Genomic DNA, 16,717 nt, shown 5'->3' with positions numbered 1-16,717 from the left:
CAGTGGAGGCTGCTGAGGGGAGAACTGCTCATAATAATGGCCGGAACGGAGCAAATGGAATGACATCAAACACCTGGAAACCATGTGTTGGATTTTTTGATACCATTCCACTGAATCCGCTCCAGTCATTACCATGAGCCCAACCTCCACAATTAAGGTGCCACCAACCTCCTGTGGAACCTACACCAGACAAAATATTCTACAAACCATTCCCACTCTCTGTGTGGATGTCCAATCGTAATTTCAAACATAAATCTAGCGTCTCTGGCTCTGCCAAACGTTTCAGATTATAATCATTCTTCTGGGAATTCATCCCCCTCGTTCCTGACAGCCAGCCTCTCCACTGGCACGGTGTGCAGAGTCTCCTCTCCTCATTTCTGTAGAAACAATCAGATATTTGGACGATTTTGTCCACCTCGATCTTTTCGTCTGTTTCAACAATCAAGTCCTGGACATGACAGTGAGTTGGCGGTCCACCTCAGGCAGCGCAGGCACAGAGAGTCTCTGGGGTTGGAGGATCTGCGTCCAGCGTTGATTAACTGATGTCTTTTGGAAGCCCCATTAGTTTAGTTATTTCTTTTGTTTGAAACTCCAAGGAAAATCTCCACGAGAGCACAGATGGTGCGCAGGCAGAGTAACGACACGTTCTCCCCTCCCCAAAACGAACACAGGGATGGTATGCTATTCAGATCACCATAAGGTGACTGATAGACCATGCACTACTAGAGCATGTAATGTAAATAAATACATTCTGGGATGTGCTGCTTCCCGTGTCTTTTTTTTCTAGTGACATTAAACAGCACGACTGATTTATCAGCTATTAGTCATCGGCTGCTGGCGGATCAGTTGGAGTCCATCCGCTAGTCTACAGGTTAAATGGTGTGGATCAGGGCTCTCCAACCATGTTCCTGGAGGGCTGCTGTCCTGTAGGTTTTCACTCCAACCCTACCTAGCTCACCTGATTCTAATAATTAGCTGGTTGATCAGCTGCATCAAGTTAGTTACAACTGGGTTTGGAGTGAATACCTACTGGAGAGTAGCTCTCCAAGAACAGGGTTGGTGAACCCTGGTTTAGATGTTTCTCACAGTAAAGAATATCTACTAAGGGAATACATCATATGAACATTATTGGACCCAACTCTTGTACACTCTTTGAAAAAAGGTGCTATCTAGAACCTAAAAGCTTCTTTGGCTGTTCCCATAGGAGAACCGTTTAAATAACTATTTTTCGTTCCAGGTATAACGCTTTTGGGTTCCATGTAGAACCCTTTCCACAGAAGGTTCTATATGGAACCCAAAAGGGTTATATCTGAAACCAAAAAGGGTTCTACCTAAAACCGAAAAGGGTTATCCTATGCGGACAGCCGGAGAACCCTTTTGGAACAATTGTACAGGTAATTCAAACTTTAAGCCGCTCAGTGACTTTTCAGAGTTGTTGAGAGGTTTGATTCTTCTAAGAATTTTTTTAAAGCCAGCTTTGTAAGATGAACTCTGAAAAATAAATTAAAGGTGAAGAGAGGTTCTGATCAAAACAGGATGAAGATAGAGTTACTAGAGTCAATCAGGAAATTCCTCTCAGGAACAAAATAATGAATTGTTTCAGACTGTATCTCATCGTTTTTACATGCATTTTTGGAGGAAGAGAAGAGGATGAATGAAAGAAATGAGTCCACTCATGACAGCAGTGGCAAATTTGGGAATGTATGTTTTCAAAAGAAATTAGTTATCTTCAATGGAGACGTTTGGCGAACAGGTGTTTTGAATGCTATGAGGTTTACAGTAATAAATGAGGTCAAGCTCATTCACTGACAAGGCCATGCAGATTATTACCCAAGGAATGTATTATGGAATGTCTCCATATGTCCTCAGTACTGTCAAATTCTCTTGTCACAACTCAATCAACAGCTGGAGAATTTACAGTCGTCTAATGAGGGTAGATTGTTTCTGGATCGCAGGATTGATTGATCATTTGTGCAGCCTTTCGGCAACATTAGTCCATCCGCTAGAGTCTACAGGTTAAATGGTTTCAATGTTTCTCACAGTAAAGCATCATAACTATGGGAATACATTACATGCATATTATTTATTATCTCTTGTACAGGTACAGATGATCTATCTTAATTTGACTCTGCTTCTCAGGAAATGGAAACAGGAAATGTGAATTATTATGTGGATTATAATTCATGGATATTTTTGTAAGTGTTGATACATTTTTCATTAGGGAAAATAAAGTCAGAAATGTTCAAGTGGAAAGTACAAACTTTAGAAGCTTTTATAAACCTTTAATAGACTACAATGTGCATTTCCTGCGACAACAGAGTGATCAAACTAAGATAGCAGATCTGTAATTCAACCTTTAAGCCACGCAGTGACTTTTCAGAGTTGTTGAGAGGTTTGATTGTTCTAAGGGTTGGACTAAAGTAGGATGGAGGACAGGTGGGGAAGTAATTTGATACAATACATTTCAATCTTATTTGAAAGCCAGCTGTGGAAGACCAACTCTGAAAATGTTCTGATCAAAACAGGATGAAGAAAGAGTTGCTGGAGTTGATCAGGAAATTCCTCTCAGGAACAAATTAGTTGATTGTGTCAGACTGTATTTCATAGTTTTTACATGTTTTTTTGGAGGAAGAGAAGAAATTAAAGAAATGGCAGCTGTTTTGTCTCTGGGCCTATTTGAAAAGAAATCACTCAGCAGTGGCAAATTTGAGAATGTATGTTTTCGAAAGAGATGAGGTACAGTGTCTTCAATGGAGACGTCTGGAGAACAGGTGCTTTGAATGCTGTGGGTTTACACTCATGACTGAGGCCATACAGACAATTACCCAAGGAATGTATTATGGAATGTCTCCGTCTGTCCTCGGTACTGTCAAAACCTCTAGTCACAACTCAATCAACAGCTGGAGAAGGTACAGTCATCTAATAAGGGTAGATAGTGTCTGGATAATAGGAGTGATTGAAGGAAAAGCTCCCTTGTCATTCCTCTATCGTCCTTCTGTTGAAAATACATGAACTTCTTATTGCAATGAGCCTTGACAAGAGTGACTGGGGAAACTGGACTCCTGTCTTGAGTTATGTAACAGAGTTGATGGGTAACAGGCCACGGAGTAGTAGAGTCAGCCAAGTGGATTTAAACACACACACACACACAGGATCCCTTACAGGTACTCAGAGTTCAAGGCTACGAGTCCTTTGACATGTGTCACATTGAGGTGCGCCCACCACGCCAACCGCACTTACAGGTTTTTTTCTCAACCGTCCGGTCGTTGGCATGGTCATGGTGCCTTCAGAGTCTCTCAAAGAGGTTAGGTATGTCATTGGATGAAACAGCCCAATGGTTGTTATGTTTTGCCACTTGAGTCTAATGCATTTGGTTTTAGTTGCAATGGATACTCCCCGGCAGAACCGTATTTATATTATGTCGTTTTTACTTTCCATCTGTTTCTGATGCCCAATCCCCTAACCTTTGGTCATTGTATCAGAACACCCAACCAACCCTAACCTCATTGTATCAGAATACCCAACCAACCCTAACCTCGTTATACAGATCCCCAATCAACCTTAACCTCATAATATCAGATGCCCAACCAACCCTAAACTCATTGTATCAGAACGCCCAACCAACCCTAAACTCATTGTATCAGAACGCCCAACCAACCCTAAACTCATTGTATCAGAACGCCCAACCAACCCTAAACTCATTGTATCAGAATACCCAACCAACCCTAAACTCATTGTATCAGAACGCCCAACCAACCCTAACCTCATTGTATCAGAATACCCAACCAACCCTAACCTCGTTATACAGATCCCCAATCAACCTTAACCTCATAACATCAGATGCCCAACCAACCCTAAACTCATTGTATCAGAACGCCCAACCAACCCTAAACTCATTGTATCAGAACGCCCAACCAACCCTAAACTCATTGTATCAGAACACCCAACCAACCCTAAACTCATTGTATCAGAACGCCCAACCAACCCTAAACTCATTGTATCAGAACGCCCAACCAACCCTAAACTCATTGTATCAGAACACCCAACCAACCCTAAACTCATTGTATCAGAACACCCAACCAACCCTAAACTCATTGTATCAGAACGCCCAACCAACCCTAAACTCATTGTATCAGAACGCCCAACCAACCCTAAACTCATTGTATCAGAACACCCAACCAACCCTAAACTCATTGTATCAGAACACCCAACCAACCCTAAACTCATTGTATCAGAACACCCAACCAACCCTAAACTCATTGTATCAGAACACCCAACCAACCCTAAACTCATTGTATCAGAACACCCACCCAACCCTAACCTCATTATATCAGAGATGTTGAGACAGCAGAGTGTCACCACTTTATCACTACTATCTGCTACTAACTAACCAAGGCCTTATGGGTAGGTTCAAGAGGATTTAGGGCTAAGCCTACGTCCCAAATGGCACCGTAATCCCTATAGTGCCATATATCGTGCAGTAGCAAAAGTAGTGCACTATGTAGGGAATAGGGCGCCATTTGGGACTAATACTAATCTGTATTTGTTATTTTATTTATGGCCACAAATAACCTTCTCAGCCCTAAATCATCATCTCAACACCAACAGAATGTTAGTCTGAACTTCAGCCACTGTAACACTATCGCCAAACACCCATAATCCACTTTGTCTCTCTATTTAGGCCCATAATATGAGTCAACTCACCTCCCCGTGAGAAAATGAGAACAGAGCCTCGCTCAGTCAGGAAAACCATTGCATGCATCCACAGTCGCTCAAAGCATGGAAAGCCCATTTATTTTTTATGGTAAATAAAACATTTGTTAACCGTTTCTACTGCTTTTGCTCATTGTTTTACTGTGTTTTTATTTTTAGGTTTATGCCCTACTTTGACATGCCAGTGATTTGATGTGCGCATTAGGAGCTTAAAATGGCAAAACTTGGCCAAAACATTTGAGTCCTGGTTGCCCAACAGTTTCCATGGTGTCTGGAATTTGCTCACACTCTCTGTGATGTAGTAATGCTCTGCCCACCTCTGGCATAACACACTCTCTCATTTATCATCATGGAGACTATGGCTTCTCTGTACCAGTCTGTCTCAGCACCACCCTCTTCTCTCGCTTTCTCTAGAAATGCCCCTTGTTGCTCTATCTGTCTCTCTCTCTGTCTTTCTTTCTCTCTTGCTCTCTCTCGCTCTCTCTCTTTGTATCTCTTCCTCTCTCTCTTTCTCTCTCTTTCTCTGTTTCTCTCGCTCTCTGTTTCTCTGTCTGTCTCTCGCTCTCACTCTCTCTCGGTCTGTTTTTCTCTCTCGGTCTGTTTTTCTAATTCAATTCAATGGGCTTTATTGGCATGGGAAACATATGTTTACATTGCCAAATCAAGTGAAATGGATAAACAAAAATGAAATAAACAATAAAAGTGAACAGTAAATATTACACTCACACAAGTTCCAAATGTCATTATGTCTATTTACAGTGTTGTAACGATGTGCAAATAGTTAAAGTACAAAATGGAAAATAAATAAACATGAATATGGGTTGTATTTGGTGTTTGCTCTCTCTCCATCGATTCCCTGTCGTTTTAGCCCTCCCCTCTGTTTTCCTCACACTTTCTAATCCTCTTTAATTAATGGTGGTCATTAAAGAGGTTCAGGACTATACACTTGTGGTCATTAGTCAGTACAGTTGGAATGTCCCACATTTTCTCAACATCAATTCTCCATTAAGACCGCTGAGCTTTTGTTCTCTGAACTTCACAGGCTGGCTTGTTTGTAGGAAAACAGTTTTGTGTTGAAAATGTGTGTGTGTGTGTGTGTGTGTGTGTGTGTGTGTGTGTGTGTGTGTGTGTGTGTGTGTGTGTGTGTGTGTGTGTGTGTGTGTGTGTGTGTGTGCTAATGTGCTAGTGTGTGTGTGTGAGAGCATCAGAGCTGAGGGGAATGGAGCATGTAGAAGGAAAACACTGCGTCGGATTAGGACTCTCACCCCCTCCGTTATTCTTTCTCCCTGTCATGTTTCTCTCAAGGGCTTCCTTGATAGATGAGTTGTGGTCCAAGGGAAATTCCCTAATCCTATCTGGGCAGGGATTCCCTGTATAAGGAAAAAACATTTTTTTGAGGGATGAATGGAGAGATGGAAGGAGGATGGAGGGATGGAAGGAGAGCAGAGGATGAAGGGTGCTTGGCTCCGGGGAAGGTGGATGACAGTGAAGAGGGGCATGGAGATTAATGTGGTATTGCTCTGTGATGACTACCTCATACAAGCATGGGATCCCTGCATAGAGATTAGTGTTGTGATTGTTTTCACAGCCCTCGTCTGTCCACTGCAGCACTGTGCTAACGTGTTGCTCCGTGATTCAGGTTGGTTATGGGCCTTTGTCTAGTTTGTACTGACGTGAAGCGTTATAGCTCATAACATAAAAATAGAAAATGGACCACACAAGCTTTACCCCGTATTTGTAATGCTAGTAAAACAGTTTTATGTCTTTTCATTTTAGGAGTGCTTTTGTCTTAACACAACCCATGTTGGTAGTGATTATAGGGGGGACACTGGGGATATGCTTTTATACATCTGGTACAAAGCGTCTCACCTTTGCATTGAGGGGAGCTGACAACAGAAAGCAAACACATTCAACATGTGTTTTCGGTTGACCGAATACTGAGTGCCTGGACAGCTCTCTTTTTTCATCTGTTCAGTGTATTCTGCTATGTATGTCGTTGAAAGGGAAATGTCATTCTTCACAACTCCTCTGCAAATGCCATCCATGCTGTTTAATTGCTAGACAAGAGCATTGTCACAAACATTTTTACTTACTATCAGAACCTCCTTCACACAATGTACTTTGTGGCTGAGTGACTGGGGTGAGGAGTACGACAGTCAGTACTGAGTTTAACCCTGCACTATCCCTGTTTTATTTCACAATAGTCACAGTGATTGCTACTGAGACAAATCACAGAGAAGAGAGAAGTCAGCTTCAATCAAATGGTATTTTTGCCAGCAGTCCTCTACAGCAGGGGTTCTTCAACTTTTTCAGTTCGAGACCCAAATTAGAAATTTACCGTCCTCCTGTGACCCAAATCGTACTCCAACGACCCAAATGAAGAAGAAATTGTATGTGACTATAGATGTATTATCATAACTTGTGACCCACCTCTCACATGCCCAGGGCCCGCTTCGAGTCCCGACCCATAGTTTAAGAAACCCTGCTCTAGAGATGTGATGGGGATACAGCTGGATGTGGATGTGATGAGGGACCCCAGTACACACATGCCTTCTCAGAGAGAGAACTTCCAGCTGGCTGCAGAACACACTACGGTTGCATCTGAAATGGCACCCTTCTCCCTATATAGTACACTACCTATGGGCCCTGGTCGAACAACCAATGGACCCTGGTCAAAAGTAGTGCACTAGGCCTATATAGTGAATAGGGTGCCATTTTGGATGCGGCCCTAGAGAAAGAGACTGAATATTTCCAGCTGGCTGCAGAACAGACCCTCCCAGAGGGCTGCTGTCTAAACTCCCCAGGGCCATGTACTCACTGTCAGTAACCAAGTGGACTTTTATCAGATCCCCTGAACACTAGAGGATTGGTTACAGTACCAGCATGTGCTGTTCACAGAGTGCTGAACACTTCCTGGTTACTGACAGTCAGATCCCATTCAAGTCCAAGTCATTGATAAGCTCATTTTATTTTCTCACAGACACATTTCTTCTTTCATTGAACCTTTATTTAACTAGGCAAGTCAGAACAAATTCTTATTTACAATGACGGCCTAGGAACAGTGGGTTAACTGCCTTGTTCAGGGGCAGAACGACTGATTTTTACCTTGTTAGCTCGGGATTCAATCTAGCAACCTTTCGGTTACTGGCCCAACACTCTAACCACTAGGCTACCAATAATCGCATGAAAAGACTTTCCCAAGGCTGGTGAGTGACTTTTCATGTGGTCCCCGATCCTTTCCTCTGTTAGTGTTGACAGAGATCTGAGCACACACACGCATGTCGGCACTCACGTACTCGCGCACACATCAAAAATGACAGTCATTCCATTGTGTCTAGTCAGACCACAGATGGATTAGCTTTGCACGTTTTTATGCTTTGTGTTGTGTGTGTGTTTATAATGCTGATTCATTCTGACTGCAGAGACATTCTTCTCTGGTGCTCATGTTTCATCATAGTAAAAGTTTGCTGCATATGGCTCAACAATACTGACTGTATACATTACATGCAGGGCTTGTGAGTTGGAATATCCCATAGACATTGTGAGGACCCTCCCACTCTGTCTGCCGAATTCTTTCTCTTTGCTCTTGTTTTCCTTAATAGGATGTCGGTGGGCGGAGCCGGGAGGGTCGTCAGCGAAATGGGACACACCTGGGCTCGGTTGTGTCCAAGGATAAATGCACCTCTTCACCATTCATTGAGGAGACTCTCTCCATGCAGACACTGATAGATTTTGGTTGTGGCATTTTTTGTGGCTGTTTTTGTTTGTTTGTTTGTTTGTTTGTTTGTTTGTTTGTTTGTTTGTTTGTTTGTTTGTTTGTTTGTTTGTTTGCGTTGGCACCTTTCAACACCCCTCATTATCACATTTATGCATGCAACCACTCACTTACACTACTGACTACACACACAATTGCTAATTGTATTTAGTTTACTTTAGTTAATAAATATATTTTGTTATTCCTTATCTCCACGTCATCTCCCTTTTGGTTACGGGCTTCGAGACGGTTTATGACACATGGAACTCAATTCAATACAATTCAAATATAAATGGGACGCTTTGATTTTCTTGGTTTTTCGATCGAGACATTAGTTTCATAACAGTGTTAGACAGTGTTGACTGACCGTTGAATGGAGATCTGTGGACTGGTGTCTGGCGCACATTTCCATGATTTGAGAACTGATTTCAGTACAACACATACAGATATCTGTTATCGTGCTCCGTTGTTTTTCTACTACACTCAGTTGTTTTGACATGCTCCTATATTTCTGTCTCTGTATACACTTTGGGCTTCACAATGTTGTGTGAAAGAGGCTTTATCAATAATTTAGTTAGGATTCAACCCCAAATGACTTGCCCCTATACCTTCACTCTAACACCTCCCAAACCCGGATCCGGGAGCACCCCCATCAGTAGAAAAGCTACTAGCATAGCCTAGCATAGCGTCACAAGTAAATAGTAGCATCTAAATATCATTAAATCACAAGTCCAAGACACCAGATGAAAGATACACATCTTGTGAATCAAGCCATCATTTCTGATTTTTAAAATGTTTTACAGGGAAGACACAATATGTAAATCTATTAGCTAACCACGTTAGCAAAAGACACCACTTCTATACCCCACCATTTTTTTTACTCCATCAGTAGCTATCACAAATTCGACCAAATAAAGATATAAATAGCCACTAACCAAGAAACAACCTCATCAGATGACAGTCTGATAACATATTTATTGTATAGCATATGTTTTGTTAGAAAAATGTGCATATTTCAGGTATAAATCAGAGTTTACCATTGCAGCCACCATTACAACTCTCACCAAAGCGACTAGAATAACTACAGAGACCATCGTGTATTAGCTAATTACTCATCATAAAACATTTCTTAAAAATACACAGCGTACAGCAGATGAAAGACACAGATCGTGTGAATCCAGCCAATATTTCAGATTTTCTAAGTGTTTTACAGTGAAAACACAATATAGCGTTATATTAGCTTACCACAATAGCAAACATCACCCCAGCATTGATTCAAGGCAAAAAGAGCGATAACGTATAAACCACCAATATATATTCATTTTTTCACTAACCTTCTCAGAATTCTTCAGATGACAGTCCTGTAACATCATATTACACAATGCATATAGAGTTTGTTCGAAAATGTGCATATTTAGCGGCACAAATCGTGCTTATACAATGAGAATAGTGTCCAAATACTCAAGCAATCTGTCCGGCGCCATCTTGGAAAGGCACCTATGTTATGAAAACTATTCATAAACTTGACTAAAAAAAATACAGGTTGGGCAGCAATTGAAAGACAAATTAGTTCTTAATGCAATCGCTGAATTACATTTTTAAAATTAACGTTACTGCGCAATACAGGGTGCGATAAAGCAAGGCTACACTGCAAGTAATGGCGTCTTATGCATTTGACTTTTTTCAACAGAACAATGAATTATCAGCATAAAGACTGCTTACTATTAGCTGAGCTTCCATCAGAATCTTGGGCAAGGTGTCCTTTCTCCAGAACAATCGTCTTTGGGTTGAAAGATGTCCTCTTGTCCGGTCGAAATAGCCGCTAATGTTAGCCGCCAACTGGAGAGGTGTCCAACTCGTGAAAGCGCATGGCAAAGAAATCCCAGAAAATCGCAATAAACTGCTATAAACTGCTAAGTCGGTTTAAATTAACTACCTTATGATGTCTTTAACACCTATAACGAATAAAAACATGACCGGAGATATAGAACTACTAAAACGAAAGCGTTTGCAGGAAGCCATTGTGATGTCTTCATGCGTCAGGCGCACCGTTGAAAAGGACGGTACTTCCGTTCCACGGTCTTATATAAGGTCCCAGATTGCGCAATCCACTCCATTCAAATTCTCCCCGCTTACTGACATCTAGAGGAAGACGTATGCAGTGCATGTAGCCCGATGGCTTACATGGGGACTTATAAACTGACCTCAGAACAGGGACCTCGATTTCTGAAATCTCACTCCCTGACAGGAAAAGTGCTGCAGAATGAGTTCTGTTTCACTCAGAGAAATAATTCAAACGGTTTTAGAAACTAGAGTGTTTTCTATCCAATAGTAATAATAATATGCATATTGTACAAGCAAGAATTGAGTACGAGGCAGTTTAATTTGAGAACGATATTTTACAATATCCCTACAGTTTTTTAACACATGCATTGCCTAATGCCTGAAATTATGAGAAATCACCACCCAATGATGTAATGTCCCTGCATAATGATTCCACCACTGGCATTTTGGCCTTACACTCCACATAGCTTATTTATCAACTGTTGAGGCTAAATTCAGCTTGTGATCATTAATGAGTACAGTATATTTGATTAACAGCCAAGCCCTGCAGTTCTACCCCTGTTAACATGAGAAACCAGCTAGCTATAAAGGCCATACTGTAACGGCAGTCTAAGTCGTCCTCCTCCTCAGACGAGGAGAGGCGAGAAGGATCTGAGGACCAATGTGCAGCGTGGTAATTTTCCATGATTTAATTAACACAAAACAAGACACTATACAAAATGACAAAACAAACTAACCGTCACAGTCCTAGCTGGTGCAGACAAAACACAAAGACAGGAAACAACCACCCACAATCCCCAACACAAAACAAGCCACCTATATATGATTCTCAATCAGGGACAACGATTGACAGCTGCCTCTGATTGAGAACCATATTAGGCTGGACACAGAAACAGACGAACTAGACACACAACATAGAATTCCCACCCAGCTCACGTCCTGACCAACACTAAACAAGCAAAACACATAAGAACTCTGGTCAGGACATTACACATACTGTGAAACTGTTCCTATATACAGTGAATGCCCTGCTGTTGAAACAGCTGCGTGGGATTTGTGGTTCCTTTTTGTGGTTCCCTTGTGTAAAGCGGCGTGGGTGGGCGGTGTAGTGGTGTAGTGAGACATGGCCACTTACAACAATGTCAGCAGAGAGTATAGTGTATGTAGTCTGTCTTGCCAGCATGCTTGGACAGAAGCCTCTATGTACTGTTACAGTGCATTCGAAAAGTATTCAGACCCCTTGACTTTTTACACATTGTTACGTTACAGCCTTATTCTAAAATGTATTAAATAAATAAAAATCCTCATCAATCTACACACAATACCCCCAAAATGACAAAGCGACAACAGTTTTAATTTTTTTTTTGAAATACCATATTTACATAGGTATTCAGACCCTTTGCTATGAGACTCGCAATTGAGCTCAGGTGCATCTGGTTTCCATTGATCATCCTTGTGATGTTTCTACAACTTGATTGGAGTCCACCTGTGGTAAATTCAATTGATTGGATATGATTTGGAAAGGTACACACGTATCTATATAAGGTCCCACAGTTGACAGTGCATGTCAGAGCAAAACCCAAGCCATGAGGTCAAAGGAATTGTCAGAGACAGGATTGTGTCCAGGTATAGATCTGGTGAAGTGTACCAAAAAATGTCTGCAGCCTTGAAGTTCCCCAAGAACACAGTGGCCTCCAATCATTCTTAAATGAAAGAAGTTTGGAACCACCAAGAGCTGGCCACCCGGCCAAACTGAGCAATCGGAGGAGAAGGGCCTTAGTCAGGGAAGTGACCAAGCACCCGATGGTCACTCTGGCAGAGCTCCAGAGTTCCTCTGTGAGAACCTTCCAGAAGGACAACCATCTCTGCAGCACTCCACCAATCAGGCCTTTATGGTAGAGTGGCCAGACGGAAGCCACTCCTCAGTAAAAGGCACATGACGGCCTGCTTGGGCACCTAAAGGACTCTCAGACCATGAGAAACAAGATTATCTGGTCTGATGGAACCAAGATTGAACTTTTTGGCCTGAATGCCAAGCGTCACGTCTGGCAGAAACCTGGCACCATGCCTACGGTGAAGCATGGTGGTGGCAGCATCATGCTGTGGGGTTGTTTTTCAGTGGTAGGGACTGGGAGACTAGTCAGAATTGAGGGGGAAATGAACAGAGCAAAGTACAGAGAGATCCTTGATGAAAACCTGCTCCAGAGCACTCAGGACCTCAGACTGGGGCAAAGGTTCACCTTCCAACAGGACAACGACCCTAAGCACACAGCCAAGACAACCCAGGAGTGGCTTCGGGACAAGTCTCTGAATGTCCTTGAGTGGCCCAGCCAGAGCCCAGACTTGAACGCGATCAAACCTGAAAATAGCTGTGCAGCAACGCTCCCCATCCAACCTGACAGAGCATAAGAGGATCTGCAGAGAAGATTCAGATAAACTCCCCAAATACAGGTGTGCCAAGTTTGTAACGTCATACCCAAGAAGACTTGAGGCTGTAATTGCTGCCAAAGGTGCTTCAACAAAGTACTGAGTAAAGGGTCTGAATACTTATGTAAATGTGATATTTCATTGTTTTAAATATTTTTTTCTGAGCAAAAATGTCTAAACTGTTTTTGCTTTGTCATTATGGGGTATTGTGATGTCATTCTGGGGTATTGTGATGTCATTCTGGGGTATTGTGATGTCATTATGGGGTATTGTATGTGTAGATTGATGAGGAAAAAACACAATTTAATACATTTTAGAATAAGGCAGTAACATAACAAAATGTGGAAAAAGTCAAGGGGTCTGAATACTTTCCGAATGTACTGTAAGCTATTTGTAGTATATTTGTGATTTTAAAAGGCTTTTGAAGTTTGCAAAATCCACTTTGAAATTTCAGATTTGATTTTCCCTTACAAAAAAATTATCAACACCTACAAAAATTCCCATTAATTATAATCCACATAACAAATCACATGTCCTGTTGCTGCAGGATTATTTTCCTGCTGTAGCAAACTGTTTCAAATGAAGATCCTATATCTGTATAACATTCCCATTCTGTAACTCGTACCGCTGAGTTGTTCCCCATGGATCAGCTTGGCACCAGGTCTGGCAGTGTCCCTGATGTCACTGGTTAGCTAAAGCTTATCTTTATTATTCTGCAAATCTTATTGTAAAAATTTTAAAAAATCAGCTGGTAATGTCTCATTGCCTGCACAGACTGGTCCATCCTTCTTAATACAGAGCAGTGTTATTATTACTAAAGCAACAAGGGTGAAGTGGTTAGTTTAGCAGTATTTAGCCTGTTGGTTTTGTATGAAGTGGTTATTTTAGTAGTATTTAGCCTGTTGGTTTTGTATGAAGTGGTTATTTTAGTAGTATTTAGCCTGTTGGTTTTGTATGAAGTGGTTAGTTTAGCAGTATTTAGCCTGTTGGTTTTGTATGAAGTGGTTAGTTTAGCAGTATTTAGCCTGTTGGTTTTGTATGAAGTGGTTAGTTTAGCAGTATTTAGCCTGTTGGTTTTGTATGAAGTGGTTAGTTAAGCAGTATTTAGCCTGTTGGTTTTGTATGAAGTGGTTATTTTAGCAGTATTTAGCCTGTTGGTTTTGTATGAAGTGGTTATTTTAGCAGTATGTAACCTGTTGGTTTTGTATGAAGTGGTTAGTTTAGCAGTATTTAGCCTGTTGGTTTTGTATGAAGTGGTTATTTTAGTAGTATTTAGCCTGTTGGTTTTGTAAGAAGTGGTTATTTTAGCAGTATTTAGCCTGTTGGTTTTGTATGAAGTGGTTATTTTAGTAGTATTTAACCTGTTGGTTTTGTATGAAGTGGTTAGTTTAGCAGTATTTAGCCTGTTGGTTTTGTATGAAGTGGTTATTTTAGCAGTATTTAGCCTGTTGGTTTTGTATGAAGTGGTTATTTTAGCAGTATTTAGCCTGTTGGATTTGTATGAAGTGGTTATTTTAGTAGTATTTGGCCTGTTGGTTTTGTATGAAGTGGTTATTTTAGCAGTATTTAACCTGTTGGTTTTGTATGAAGTGGTTAGTTTAGCAGTATTTGGCCTGTTGGTTTTGTATGAAGTGGTTATTTTAGCAGTATTTGGCCTGTTGGTTTTGTATGAAGTGGTTAGTTTAGCAGTATTTGTCCTGTTGGTTTTGTATGAAGTGGTTAGTTTAGCAGTATTTGGCCTGTTGGTTTTGTATGAAGTGGTTAATTTAGCAGTATTTAACCTTCTGGTTTTGTATGGAGTGGTTAGTTTAGCAGTATTTAACCTGCTGGTTTTGTATGAAGTGGTTATTTTAGTAGTATTTGACCTGTTGGTTTTGTATGAAGTGGTTAGTTTAGCAGTATTTAACCTTCTGGTTTTGTATGAAGTGGTTATTTTAGTAGTATTTGACCTGTTGGTTTTGTATGAAGTGGTTAGTTTAGCAGTATTTAACCTTCTGGTTTTGTATGAAGTGGTTATTTTAGTAGTATTTGACCTGTTGGTTTTGTATGAAGTGGTTATTTTAGCAGTATTTGGCCTGTTGGTTTTGTATGAAGTGGTTATTTTAGTAGTATTTGACCAGTTGGTTTTGTATGAAGTGGTTAGTTTAGCAGTATTTAACCTGCTGGTTTTGTATGAAGTGGTTATTTTAGTAGTATTTGACCTGTTGGTTTTGTATGAAGTGGTTATTTTAGTAGTATTTGACCAGTTGGTTTTGTATGAAGTGGTTAGTTTAGCAGTATTTAACCTGCTGGTTTTGTATGAAGTGGTTATTTTAGTAGTATTTGACCTGTTGGTTTTGTATGAAGTGGTTATTTTAGTAGTATTTGACCAGTTGGTTTTGTATGAAGTGGTTAGTTTAGCAGTATTTAACCTGCTGGTTTTGTATGAAGTGGTTATTTTAGTAGTATTTGACCTGTTGGTTTTGTATGAAGTGGTAACCTGTTGGTTTTGTATGAAGTGGTTAGTTTAGCAGTATTTGGCCTGTTGGTTTTGTATGAAGTGGTTATTTTAGTAGTATTTGGCCTGTTGGTTTTGTATGAAGTGGTTATTTTAGTAGTATTTGGCCTGTTGGTTTTGTATGAAGTGGTTATTTTAGTAGTATTTGACCTGTTGGTTTTGTATGAAGTGGTTATTTTAGTAGTATTTGTCCTGTTGGTTTTGTATGAAGTGGTTAGTTTAGCAGTATTTGACCAGTTGGTTTTGTATGAAGTGGTTAGTTTAGCAGTATTTAACCTGTTGGTTTTGTATGAAGTGGTTAGTTTAGCAGTATTTGGCCTGTTGGTTTTGTATGAAGTGGTTATTTTAGTAGTATTTGACCAGTTGGTTTTGTATGAAGTGGTTAGTTTAGCAGTATTTAACCTGCTGGTTTTGTATGAAGTGGTTATTTTAGTAGTATTTGACCTGTTGGTTTTGTATGAAGTGGTAACCTGTTGGTTTTGTATGAAGTGGTTAGTTTAGCAGTATTTGGCCTGTTGGTTTTGTATGAAGTGGTTATTTTAGTAGTATTTGACCAGTTGGTTTTGTATGAAGTGGTTATTTTAGTAGTATTTGACCTGTTGGTTTTGTATGAAGTGGTTATTTTAGTAGTATTTGGCCTGTTGGTTTTGTATGAAGTGGTTATTTTAGCAGTATTTAGCCTGTTGGTTTTGTATGAAGTGGTTATTTTAGCAGTATTTAACCTTCTGGTTTTGTATGAAGTGGTTATTTTAGCAGTATTTAGCCTGTTGGTTTTGTATGAAGTGGTTATTTTAGCAGTATTTAACCTTCTGGTTTTGTATGAAGTGGTTATTTTAGCAGTATTTAGCCTGTTGGTTTTGTATGAAGTGGTTATTTTAGTAGTATTTAACCTGTTGGTTTTGTATGAAGTGGTTAGTTTAGCAGTATTTAGCCTGTTGGTTTTGTATGAAGTGGTTATTTTAGCAGTATTTAGCCTGTTGGTTTTGTATGAAGTGTTTATTTTAGCAGTATTTAACCTGCTGGTTTTGTATGAAGTGGTTATTTTAGCAGTATTTGGCCTGTTGGTTTTGTATGAAGTGTTTATTTTAGCAGGATTTAACCTGTCGGTTTTGTATGAAGTGTTTATTTTAACAGTATTTAACCTGCTGGTTTTGTATGAAGTGGTTATTTTAGCAGTATTTGGCCTGTTGGTTTTGTATGAAGTGTTTATTTTAGCAGTATTTAACCTGCTGGTTTTGTTTGAAGTGGTTATTTTAGCAGTA

At 40.3% G+C, this 16,717-nt stretch overlaps 1 protein-coding gene across 1 annotated transcript in view; it reads left to right on the top strand.

Moving 5' to 3' along the window:
• Positions 1-16,717, top strand: part of LOC120050855 (interleukin-1 receptor accessory protein-like 1) — an 838,450-nt gene that overhangs the window by 380,501 nt on the left and 441,232 nt on the right. The gene's annotated exons all lie outside the window — the stretch shown is intronic.

Source organism: Salvelinus namaycush, chromosome 7, assembly GCF_016432855.1.
Source record: "Salvelinus namaycush isolate Seneca chromosome 7, SaNama_1.0, whole genome shotgun sequence".
Classification (NCBI taxonomy): Eukaryota; Metazoa; Chordata; class Actinopteri; order Salmoniformes; family Salmonidae; genus Salvelinus; species Salvelinus namaycush.
Note: the sequence above shows the minus strand (reverse complement) of the source record. Positions and strands in the feature narration are given on the sequence as shown.